At 38.1% G+C, this 13633-nt stretch overlaps 1 protein-coding gene across 2 annotated transcripts in view; it reads right to left on the bottom strand.

The window, feature by feature from the left end:
• THNSL1 (threonine synthase like 1) overlaps positions 1-13633 on the bottom strand; it is a 69224-nt gene that overhangs the window by 38452 nt on the left and 17139 nt on the right. The window lies entirely within an intron of this gene.

The raw sequence follows: 13633 nt of genomic DNA on the forward strand, positions 1-13633 counted from the left end.
TCCTCTGCCAATCCTCCTCTTTTTCTACTTGAGGAGGATTAGCCCTGAGTTAACATCTGTGCCAATCTTCCTCTATTTTTTTGTATGTGGGACACAGCCACTGCATGGCTGGTGAGTGGAATAGGTCCACACCCAGAAACGGAACCTGCAAACCCAGGCTGCCAAAGCAGAGTGCATGGAACTATAACCACTCAGCCACGGGCCCAGGCCCCATACTAATTTTTAAATAGTTCAAAATCAGTAGCAGTGCAAAAGTATCCTAATTATTTCAGCCTTATGGTTGTTACGTTTTGGAGTCAGGAATGAGAGTTGTCTTAAATGTTAAAATAGTTACTTTGTGGTTTTAGTGGATGAGTTTCCTCTTGCTTTCTGTGAATGTTACTAAAGAATCTAGACGTTTCTTCCTGGCCCACAATGTTGTGCTAGATAGACTTTATTGCCTTTCTCACTCACAGGCTTCCTAGGGGAACTTTCCCATCCATTCTTCTTAGGAAGGCTCTCACTACCATGGGATCCCAACCTTGAAAACTCCAGTGCAACCTGCCCCCCATCCATCCGTGCATGCACACATGTACGTGGGGCATCCTACTGGAAAGAGGAGGGACAGACACCTGACTTAGGCGGTTAGCCAGTGACTGATCAGATTCTCTGTCTTGAGAGCATGAAGTAAGAGATACAGAGACTATAGACACTCAAGCCTAAAAGGTCAAACTTCATTACTGCAGTTAGGTTGACTTGGTTTCCATTCCCACTCAAAAGAACTCTGAGTAGAATAAAGAAGTGGTCTAGCCCCTTGCCTAGATCTCTTCAGCTTAGTTTCTTGACATACTGTCCCTCCCCTCCCCACTTAACTGGCATTGCCTTAATATTGAGGTACTACCAGAAGTCTCCTGGATTTTTGCACACTATTTCCTCTACCCAGAGAGCTACGCTTTTCTTTCTCTTCTCCTGCATATCTGCCTGGAAAATCTCTAGTCTCCAAGGGTTGGATCACATCGCATTTCGGTGACACCCCTATTTGATTCCTCAGATTCTGGCCTCTTATTATAGCATTGATCATTTGTATTGTGTATATGTGGCTATCTGCCTGTTTCCCACCAAACTGCAAGATTCTGAGGAGAAGGGACTGTGTCTTTTCATCTGCATTCCTTAGATTCTACATAGTAGCTAGTATATATAGAAGGTACTCAAAAGACCTTAATTAAATAATGAATGATACCCAAAAGTGTATTTTAGTGACCCATTGGCATTATTATCATGACATAAGTCAGACTTAGAGGAGAGGGATTTTGGCTACTAACCAAACCAGTTGGTCTATACCAACTAGTTGATGCATGATCAAATCAGAAGAAGTCAATTTCATGCAGTGCTTAAGAGCTCAATCACTGGACTCAGGCAGACTCAGGTTCACATCCCAGTTCACCAAGTTACTAACTATGCTTTGAAAACTTTTTAAGCTATGTTCACTTATCTGTAAGATGGAGCTGATAACCCATAACCACGCTTTGAGGAGCCGTGATGAGAATGGAATGAAACAACATATGTATAACAGCATAATCCCTGGCATGTAGAAAGACAATGAATTTATTGCTAAGATTTATTAAGATCCCTCCTTGAATTCTGTAGTACTTTTGTCCAGTTAGTGCTGGGCCCATTAGCACACTGTCAATAGAATTTCCCAAGCCCATAAAATCAAATTGCAGGAAAGGACCTGATTGAACAGTTTGGAAGTCCTGGCCTGAGATTAGCCTCGCCTGGCTAATCTCTTTAGTGGCACATGCAGATGATAACTATATTTGGTAAGTGCAACCTTTAATAACTGGAAAAATTTGTTAGTACTTCCTGAGTTACTAAGCACAGCTATTTCAAAAAGAAAGATAAGCTTAAATCAGTAATGATGCCAAGCATCACTAAGGGCAATGATCTGTAAGGTTATCTCCAACAAAGCCTCATGAGTGATATTTATAAGTGAATTAATGTGGCCCAGGACTGGCCTCCCGTCTGAGGGCCTCCCTACAAGTTCACTCTCCTCAGGACCTCAGAGACTGACACACATGAATTAAAATGCAGGTAGGTCAGAGTTGTCACCTGCATGTCATTATTTTTTCCAACTTTTTTTTTATTGTACTATAATATAACAAAGTTTACCATCTTAACCATTTTTAAGTGTACATTTCAGTGGTATTAAACACATTTATAATGTGTAAGCATCACCACCATCCATCTCCCTAACTATTTTCATCTTGTTAAACTGAAACTCTATACCCATTAAACAATAACTCCCCATTTCCCCCTCCCCCCAGCCCCTGTCAACCACCATTCTACTTTCTGTCTCTATGAATTTGATTAAGTATCACAAATAAGTGGAATCATACAGTATTTATCTTTTTGTGACTGGTTTATGTCACTTAGCATAATGCCCTCAAGGTTTATTCATGTTGTAGCATATTGCAGAATATTCCATTGTATGTTTATACAACATTTTGCTTATCCATTCATCTGTTGATGGACGCTTGGATTGCCTTCACGCTTTAGCTATTGTGAATAATTCTGCTATGAACATGGGTATACAAATATCTTTTTGCAACCCTACTTACAATTCTTGTGGGGATATACCCAAAAGTACATTTGCGGGCTCATATGATAATTCTATTTTTAATTTTTTGAGGAACTGCCATACTGTTTTCCACAGTGGCTGTACCATTTTACATTCCCACTAACAGTGCACAAGGGTTCCAGTTTCTCCACATCCTGCCAACACTTGTTGTTTTCTATTTTTTTGGTAATAGCCATACTAATAGGTGTGAAGTAGTACCTCATTGTAGTTTTGATTTTCATTTCCCTAATGCTTGTCATGTTAAATATCCTTCTTGTGCTTATTATTCTTTTGTATATCTTTTTTGGAGAAATGTCTATTCAAGTCTTTTGCCCATTTTTTATTTGGGTTCTTTTGTTATTGTTGAGTTTTAGGAGTTTTCTATATATTCTGGATATTAATCCCTTATCAGATATAGGATTTGCAAGTATTTTCTCCTGTTTTATGGGTTGCCTTTTTACTCTGTTGATACTATCTTTTGATGTACAAATTTTTTTAATTGTCATGAAGTCTAATTTGCCTATTTTTTCTTTTGTTACCTGTGCTTTTGGTGTCATATCCAAGAAACCACTGCCAAATCCAATGTTGTAAAACTTTTGCCCTATGTTTTCTTTTGAGAAATTTATTGTTTTAGGTCTTACATTTAGGTCTTTGATGCATTTTGAGTTAATTTTTGTACATAGTGTTAGTTAAGGGTCCAACTTCATTCTTCTATATGTATATATCCAGTTTTCTCAGTACCATTTGTTGAGAAGACTTTACGTCCCCATTGAATGGGCTTGGCACCCTTGTCAAAAATTATTTGACCATATATTCGAGGGTTTATCTCTGAGCTCTCTATTCTATTCCACTGACCTATATGTCTGCCTTTTTGCCAGTACCACACTGCTTTTATTAGTAGCTTTGTAGTAAGTTTTAAAATCAGAAAGTGTGAGTCCTCTAGTTTTTTTTTTTTTTTTTTTTAAGATTTTATTTTTTCCTTTTTCTCCCCAAAGCCCCCCGGTACATAGTTGTGTATTCTTCGTTGTGGATTCTTCTAGTTGTGGCATGTGGGACGCTGCCTCAGCGTGGTCTGATGAGCAGTGCCATGTCCGCGCCCAGGATTCGAACTAACGAAACACTGGGCCGCCTGCTGCAGAGTGCGCGAACTTAACCACTCGGCCACGGGGCCAGCCCCGAGTCCTCTAGTTTTCTTCTTCTTTTTCAAGATTTTTTTGGCTTTTCAGAATCCCCTGAGATACCATATGAATTTTAGGATGGGTTCTTCTATTTCTGCAAAAAATATCTTTGGGATTTTGATAGGAATTGCACTGAATCTGTAGATTGGTTTGAGTAGTACTGACATTTTAACTATATTAAGTCATCCAATCCATGAACATGGGATGTGTTTCCATTTATTTTTGTCTTCTTTGATTTCTTTCAGCAGTGTTTTGTAATTTTCATTGTACAAGCCTTTCACCACCTTGGTTAAGTTAATTCCTATGTATATTTAATGCTATTGTAAATGGAATTGTTTTTGTAATTTCCCTTTGAGATTGTTCTTTGTTAGAGTATTGAAATGCAACTGATTTTTGTGTGTTGACTTTGTATCCTGCTACTTTACCAAATTCATTTACTAGTTCTAACAGTTTTTTTGGTGGAATCTTTAGAGTTTTCTACATATAAGATCATACAATCTGCAAACAGATAATTTTACTTCTTCCTTTTCAATTTGAATGCCTTTTATTTCTTTTTCCTGCCTAATTGCTCTGGCTAGAACTTTCAGTACTATGTTGAATATAAGTGGTGAAAATGGGCATCTTTGCCGCATTCCTGATCCTAGAGGAAAAGCTTTCAGTCTTTCACCACTGAGTATGATGTGCACTTTGGGTTTTTATATAGCTTTCATTATCTTGAAATAATTTTCTTCTAATCCTAGTTTTTTTGTGTGTTTTTCCCATGAAAAGGTGTTGTGAACATCAATTTTTAAGAAGTATCTCTCATCTGAATTATCAGTGCATTCTTTCCTAGTTATCAATCTATATGGAAAGACAATTCATAATCAAAAGAATATATTGGCTAGAAAAGAGTCACAAAAAACGTTTAGATTATAAAATTCTCTTCAGCTAACATAACTCATTCATTGTCATTCAACAAATACTATCTACTACGTGCCAGGAACTGTTCTGGTTGCTGGGCAGAAAACTGAAAGAAATAGGTATATTGGAAGATGAAAATAATCACACAAATACATTTATAGTTAGAAATTGAAATTTGTGATTTGAAAGAAAAAAACAGGAGGCAATGCAAGAGAATATCAAGGGAGTCCTAAATCAGATTTTATAGTTAAGGGGATGCCTTTTTGAAGATGTGACATTTAAAAATAGACTAAAGAATTAGTAGAAGCTAAGAGAGATGGGGAAGAAAAACGTGTTGAGGGAAAAGTATTCCAAGCAGAGAGAGTAAAATGTGTGAATGATCTCGGGCAGGAAACCCTCAACCCATAGAAGGAAGGGGCTGGATTGTACTTAGAGAAGGGAGAAAGATGCAAGCTGAAGATGAAGAAGGAAACAGGGGCTATTGATGTGTTTTAAGCAGGGAAGTGGCATGATGCAATCAGTATTTTTAAATGATCACTTGCTACGTGGATTGCAGTGGAAGAATGAATCAATGTGGGGAGACTAATTAGGAGACTATCATAATCTTCCAGGTAAAGAAGATAGTGGCATAGACCAAGGCTGTGGTAGTGAAGACAAAGAACAGCTGTTGGCTTCAAGAAATATTTAGGAAGTAAAAACGTAACTTAGTGATGGACTGAAAGGGAAGGAAGAGGGAAGTGTCAAGGATGACAACCAAATTTCTGATTTGAGCAACCAGCCAGTGGAGATGCCATTATCTGAGTGGAAGAAATCTACAGAGGAGCAGATTGGGGGAGGTTATGGTGAAACGATCAAGAATACAATTTTAGACACGTTGTATTTATGACAATCTAGTTGGAAATTTAGATGATAGATAGATGGATGGATGGATGGGTGGATGGACGGATAGATAGATAGATAGATAGATGATAGATAGATAGATAGATATTTGAGTCAGAAAAGAAATCTGGGGTAGAGTGATAAATCTGGGAATTCAACAGCATGAATGAGATCACCTTACGACAAAGTAGTGAGTGAGAAGACAATGAATGAGCTCTTAGCAGCTCTTCTCTTTGCAAGTCAGATGGGAGAGCTGGAAGGAGCAAGTAGATGAGAGAGCGAGTGGCCTGAGAGGTCAGAAGAAAACCAGGAAGCCAAGAAAATTCAAGAAAGGAGCACCCTTTCCCTAAGGTAGAACCTTGACAATGGGAATGAAATTGTCAACACCCTGGCCAAGCCTTCTTCTCCCTTGCTCCGAGCAAGATACAGGTCAACTTCTACACTGGCTCCCCTGCTGCTGTTTTATATTTGCAGGCCAAACTCTTATGCTGAAATCCTTTTATCTCTCTAGATACCTTAATATCATTGGTCAATGTCATAACATTAGCATATGTCTTAACGTGCCTGTTAATATAGCCCACATGAACACAGTTTGACCACAAAAGTGAAGGAAATTTTCAACAGCTCAAGGAAGTTTTTCAGCAAGTAAAGAGGCCAATGCTGGGTATTACCATATTAACTCTCAAGAAGGCAATCTAATTTCTCTCATTTCCAAGTTCTGCAACCCGCAGAAGGTGATTGATTCATAAACACCGGTTCATTCAAGTAGGAGACAAGCAGAGATAAGGGACAAAAAGAGCAAGGTAATTCTTCTGGAGGGTTTGTTTCTTCCTGCTGAGATGTAATCATGGTGAAAAAAAATGAGCAAATTTGACTAAGTTATGTGACCTTTGAGAAATGACCATGTCTCTCAACCTTACTTTCATGTGTAAAACTGGATGAAACTGAACTAGATTTTGTCCAACCTGCCTTCCAGCTCTAATGGTCCATCAGTATAAAACTGCATGACTATTTTCAGTTTAGCTTAAGCAAAAGTTGGGACTTCAAACAGATCAGAAAGCAGAAAAGCTGTAGAGGATCTGGAGCCAATGATTCACATCCACATGCATCAGCCCAACTCACCATTTGGCATATTGGAAAGAAAGTTAGATAAAACCATCACTAGTTTTTAGATGGAAACTTTTGTAATAATAGCCATTTGAGGCTTTCAACCACGGGTGTTCTTCACTCTAACGAGTTTAAATAGATGGTCTCTGAGAAACCAGTGCTGAAAGAAGGAAGGAAGGAAGAACAGGAGAGAGGGAAGGAGGGCCAGTGAGAGGGATGGGAAGAGAAAAGTTTAAAGAGAAATGGGATGTGTCCTTTTAGCAAGAAAGACTGGTTTCAATTATAGAAGAACATTCTCTCTGATCATGCCATTGCCTCTGTGCTTTTAGACAATATCTGTGACTAAAAAAAAGAATCTTGTTTTTATAATAAAAATTGCTGAGTGAGGTCAGAAGTGGTGGCATTTTTTTCTTCACACATAATTTGCTTGATGGGAAAGAACTGAAATTAGCAACAGACTACGTTCATGCTTGTTATCCCTGAAAACTAAAGATATTGTTTCACAGAATTGGTGTTAAAAGGCCATGCAGATATTAATTTTTTAAAACACACATGCAGATATGGCCTTTAGATGCAGACTTTTTATTCTAAAAGATGCTGCCTATATAGGAAGTGAGACTGGGTGAGTGATATATATATATATATACACACACATATATATATTTTAACTGCCTTAACTTAGGCACTCGACTGTTGTCTATGAAGCAAGGATAAACATTTATCTAAAATTGTGCTGATGTGGAAAACATCTGTGGAATTCTTTTGGAATAAAAAGCATCCATCCCACCCCTGAAACTCTGCCACCAAGTTCTCCTTTCCTGAGCCAACCAATGTTATCAATTTTTATGTACCTTTTCAGAAATATTTTATAAAAGGAAATGAATATATGTGTATATATATATCACACAAAAATACATATTTGTGTATATTATATATATACCCCTTTCACTTTTTTTTAATTCAAATGGGAGCACATAACACTTGCCTTTTTCAGTTAATAATGTGGAGATTTTTTTCTTTTCTTTTCTTTTTGGTGAGGAAGATTGGCCTTGAGCTTACATCCATTGCCAATCTTCTTCTCTTTCCTTGAGGAAGATTGTCACTGAGCTAAGACCTGTAGCAATCTTCCTCTATTTCATATGTGGGACACCACCACAGCATGGCTTGATGAGCAGTGTGTAGGTCTGTGCCTGGGATCTGAACACACGAATCTCAGGCCACCGAATCAGAGTGCATAAACTTAACCACTGTGCCACCAGGCCAGCCCCTGGAGCTCATTCTTTATCAATGCATAATGTTCTTCATACCTTTTAGTGGCTTGGATGCATGGTATTAAATTGTATAGGTGTATGTAATATATTTCACCAGTGCCCTACTGATGGATATTTAAGTTATTTCATTTAAGCTGTTTTCAATATTTGCTATTAAAAGCATTGTCACAGTGACTGACTTTGAACATACATCATTTCACACATTTGATGATATTTGTAGGAAATCATTCCCAGGAGAGAAATAACAAGGTCAAAATGTATGTGCACTTGTAATTTTATTAGAAACTATTTTTTATTTTGCTCTTGTGTGTGTGTGTGTGAATAAGTGATGTATATACATGGTCTAAAATTCATAACGTACCCAAATGTGAGTAGGAGAAGTCAGTCTCCCTCACGCCCCTTTCCTACAGCCGCTGAATCGCCCTTTACAGAAGCAACCACTGGGACCAACTTCTTGTGCATATTTCCAAATAATATTCTATACATATGTATATTTGTCACAGAAAAATAATGATATAGAATTATTCCAAGTTGACAGATACGTGGTTTTCTTCTGTCACAGTCTACAGGGACCAGAAGACTCTTGCCAAGAGAGGCATCATATATTGGTGTAAGCGTTCATGTTAGGAATAGCTTCCTTACTGCCTCATCGTTCTTTATCAGCCACATACCATCAACACTGTGGATTCCATCAGGAAAGCAATAATAGTTTTATTGGCTTCCACTATGCCTATGTGTTCATTCTGGATGGAAGAGGGATCACGGATATGAGACCTTGCTGTCCTTGGCCAACCAAACTGAATTTTCCAATCTGGATTCATTGTACCATCTGAGATCTGTTTTTGTCTTCCTAGTGCTAGGATTTGCAATGGATCTACTGTTTCCTGTGTTTTGTGTTTTTCTCTTTCTTGATTGTCTTTTCCAATACTGGAAGGCTACATGTTTATTAACTTCAGATTGCAGGCCGCATTCAGAAAGAACTTCCCTTGACACAACTCTGTTCAATTCCATTTCTCTGTGCAAACTGTACTCCTGCCCCTTGCTTGAGTTCTTCTCTTTTGTAGTATCTTTCTGGAAGCTACGAGGAGCAGTCACCCTACCAAAGTATTTTGAGTTCTTCAAACCAGTTCCCCTGGAGGGGGCAGACAGGCGTGTGGTTTCTCTTCTATGACACTACTAGTGACAATTTTACCAAATATTTTGCCACGGAATAGCAAGGGTCAATAGCTTTCCAGCCTGCCCAAGAACCTATCCCACTATCTATATGACCCCTGTTCATGACTATTAAGAGGAATTGGCCCTTTCCAAGGCACAGAAAGCCTGTCAAGTCTTATCTTTCATAGGATTCTGTTCCACCGAAGTGGCTATTATATAACCTAAGCAGACATAACCAGAGTTTGCTGTCACATACTCGCGGTCCACTATCTGCCAATGGAGTCAATCAGGACAAAGTTAACTGTCCAATTCCAAGGTTCTTTTAAGCAAGGAAAACAATGAAACAGGAGGACCCAACAGCTGTCTACTTTCCTTTCTATTCCCTGGCCTTTCTGAGGCCAACACAGAGGATAAACCTTCATCTTGTGCAATTCCCACACATGAGCTGTGCTGTTTTGGACCAGCACAGGTTTCTTTTATCTTTATTGGCTTTGAGGAGACAGTCAAATTTTCTTCTGGATAAGCTCTAGGATTCTGCACAGCCAGCAGGCCTAGGCTTCAGGCCCAGAGCACCCTGGAGGCCACATGTGGTTTCATCTGGACAAACACTCTAAAACAAATTCCCTGGCTTTTCTTCAGAATTATGGAGATGACAGGCAGCTGCCACCCACATAGTAAGATGATGTCCAGCACTAAAATAAGGGCCATATAGGGTATGGGTGGTATAAATACTGAGACTGATGAGTTAGGCCCCATTACAGCATTGTCTTAGAATTTGGATCACTATCTTTCTATAGCATTAAACTGCTGTGGTTCTCTTGTGATTTTAAAAAATCACTTTGACACACCCTTTGGGGAATTAATATACAGTAGTAAAGCCTAAAAATCTCTGTTTCTTCTAAGTATATTTTATAACATAAAAGATAAAGTGAAGAATGTGCCAAGATTCTAAGTGTTCAAAATTTCTGGTTATTTCCATATGAGCCAAACAAGTTGATGACAATTGACCCTTATGCTTTTTAAAAATTAAGTAAAATGGAAAATTCTCAAAAAAGTAAAAATCTAAGCCAAGGGCCTTCACCAAAATAATCCTCTTTGTAAGAGATACAATATTCTATCATCATTTAGTTTTACGTTTCTAGTATTATCTCATAAGTTAAAGTATACTTTAAGTAATTATCCAGCGTTGATTCATCAAACGGTATTTGGGTTTTTTTTTAAGAACTCAGGTATTTTTCAGGGATTTTTAAGTTATAGTGAGCGTTTAGATTGATATTTTATTATTACTATACTTTTCATAAACACATTGAGACTAGTTTTCTTAAAATAGTTATATTTTAAAACTATTTTAAATTGTTAGATTCTTTTAAAAGTCACATCAGAATTCACATGTTCTAGATAGTCTATACAAATGTTTAAGAGAAAATTAATTTTAAAATTGTTATGTTTGCTAACCAACATTTTTCTGGGGGTCTTATGAGGTGTGATTATCACCAACCCCCTCTCACATATTGTATTGCTTTTCTATTGCATATTCATAAGATCGTATTTTGCTTATTCATCCTTCTCATGTGCCCATATCTCATTAAATATAAGATGTCATCATAGTAAGATGTATCATTTTATGTACCACTAAGAAAGAAAAAACCCTAACAATTAAACTATTACAATGCTTTCTTATCACTTAGAATTTTTATTTTATACTTGTTGAAAGAGCTCTTTTCAACCTAAAATACAGATTTTTACACGTAGTTTCACATGGAGTAAAAAGATTAAGGTTAAGGTGATCCTAAAATATCTTTACATTCAGAGCTGGACTCATCCTTATCATTTTTCTATGCAGAATTGTCAATGCCCATATTTTACCATTTTCTGTGCCATCAGGAGTGTTGGTGGTACAATTTATACAAGAAGACTCCAATATTGTCTCTGAGATTTTATTTCAAGCTACTGACTCCTCTTCTGCAAGTCTGGATGATATTGGTTTTTCCTCCAATGACAACCACTTCCTTCAACTAATATCAAAGTTTGCCACTCTGCTGTTTCCATACCTTTCCATATACACAAAAACTTTTCATTTCAAGGATTAATAGTAGTATAATCTTTTGTAAGACATGTTACATGTCTGTTAAACTCAACAGATATAGAGCCAACAATCTACAAAACTCAGTTGAAGTGACAATGACCAAATTTGCTCATATGTGTATAATAAAGTGTCACAACTACTACCTGTTTGATAGTGACTATGCGACGCCATCAGTTGTAAGGCAGCCTGATTTCAGAGACGTTCAAATGTGAAACATGTGCATCTTAAGATAGATGAAATATGCTACAAGCCCTTCTACCGAAACAACCTGCTGCTTCCTAGATGTTACCTTGTCCTTGAAAACCTGGCTCAAATCCAGCTCATTGTGGAAGCATCCATGACTATAACCCCACTGGACACTTTGCATTGCTCACAGGACTCTATGTATCCATTTATCCAGTGGTCGGTCACACTGGCTACCTTTTTCAGAATAAATTTGTATGAACCAGGCTATAAGAATCCTCTTTGATACTGCTTAGCACAGCGTTCAGCTGAGAGCTGGGATCATGCCCTCCTGAGAAATTAGAGCAGAAAAAAGAGCGAGGGGCATCCAAGTGCCCACTTTGATGGTTGGTTTAGCAGACATATAGTTTGATCATTGGATGTGCAAACATTTTGCCTTATGTTATAGCTCTTAGCCTCCCCCTTAGAAGAAAGGGGATATTAAATCCACAGTGCCTAACCAATCCACAGTCTGTTGGATTTGACTCCCAATCGATGCTTAATTTGTGTAGCTTAGATACTTGTGTGGAAACTCACTAGACTGATTACCTTCCATCTAACAGGGAAAAGTTTTGTTCCTATGGCAACTGTTTTAGAACAGTGCATACTTACTATACTTCTAAAATATGCAGCCCATCCTTATGGGAGTACACATCATCTTGAATGGATTCTTTTCCTCCTTCAATAAACATTGATTCCTTTTTTTTTCCTTTTCACCTGATTTCAGAATAAAATAAAACTTTGTTTGTGAGAATTGCTAAGGAAGAGCTTCAGGAAATGAGAACCATGGATGGGCCTGGTTCCTTGCAGCTGTCATAGGAGAGCAGAAACACGGTCCTCAAGTGGTTTCTGGGAACACATGCCCAGTCCCTCCATGGCTGTATTTCTCCCAGACTCTGTTTTCCATGCATCATCATGTTTGCTGTGTTTGGGATGTTGCTATGCAAAATGATATCAAAGAGCGGGTTTTTTTTTCTAAGGCAATCAAGCTTAGCAAATGATACTTTAGGATGATGCAAAAGTTTCTCAGAAAAATTTTAGAATTCCCTGGGGAGAGATTTAAGAATGTTCATGATAAGAAAGGATAAATGCTGATAATGGCCTAAAATGTCATTCTGCATGATAAAAGTCATCAGTTCCAGGAGCTTTGTAACTATTGATATCACTCAAGCTGCAGTTTTGTAAAGTACTCTTATTTGTATTTTTCCAAAGAAAAGGCCCTCTCCATCTTTTTCTTCTAATTCATTGGCCTCTCTGAATTTTTTCCCTTTAAAAATGATCTACTATGATCTTACTAAAGCAAAGAAATAAATACATCAAAACTACAACTTTTAGCATTTGTTAGAAAAATTTGTATCATGCTTTTCATTTTGTCTTTTGTTTTCTGTCTGTGAATTTTTCTTCAGAGCTTACTCATAGCAAAAGTTCTGTGGGTTCTGCAGTTCTGTGATAGACACGCAGAGGAGAAGTTATGAAACATGTTCATCATATCTTAAGCATGTAATGCCCATCCTCAGCAAACAAGACTTATAGACTCTGAAATGATGAGTCTTCATAACTAAAGGGGCAGTCTGGGCTTACGTAAGGATTGGAAGCATCTGTCTTGCTGATAAAGAAGCCAAAAGGTTTAGGAGAGTAGAGAGTGAGTGATCATAAATGATTTAACTTTTGTGCCTCCAAAGGTAGCGGTCCCTGTATAGTACAGTGAACCCTGAGAAAGATACAGGACTCCTAGGCGATATTATGGGTTTCTAAGCATCCTGCCTGCCTGCATCAACATGCTAGCGCCTGAAAGTCCACCATCAAGTCTTATCACTGAGTTAGAGTATTCGAGTAGGTAGAAAGGCCCCAAATGAAGGAGTCAGAAGGCACATAAGGGAGTAGGGGCAGTGTGGGGACTGAAAAAAGTTGTGGGTGTGCAGTTACACTGTTCAAGGAAGGTCACCACAGGGGAAGCTTGGACAGCAAAGGATATTATGAAGGATGCTAGCAGCTGGATGAGCGAAGGGGCGTCAGCATCTGTGAGAAGGAGATTGGTTGAGGACACAGAAAGTTTTTCCTGATTTCTAAGTGTTCCTTGTTGGCTCTGCAAGACATCAAATTTGTGCTGACTCAGACCTCCCCGGTGGGGAGCACCTCAGGCTGGCTAGGCTTACCCTTTGTTTTCCTTGTTCATCAGCCCTGGAAAAGGATTTATGTCACAGAAAAAGGAAAAGGAAACAGAGTTCTTCTTCCTCTT

The sequence above is a fragment of the Equus quagga genome, chromosome 12 (genome assembly GCF_021613505.1).
Source record: "Equus quagga isolate Etosha38 chromosome 12, UCLA_HA_Equagga_1.0, whole genome shotgun sequence".
Taxonomy (NCBI): Eukaryota; Metazoa; Chordata; class Mammalia; order Perissodactyla; family Equidae; genus Equus; species Equus quagga.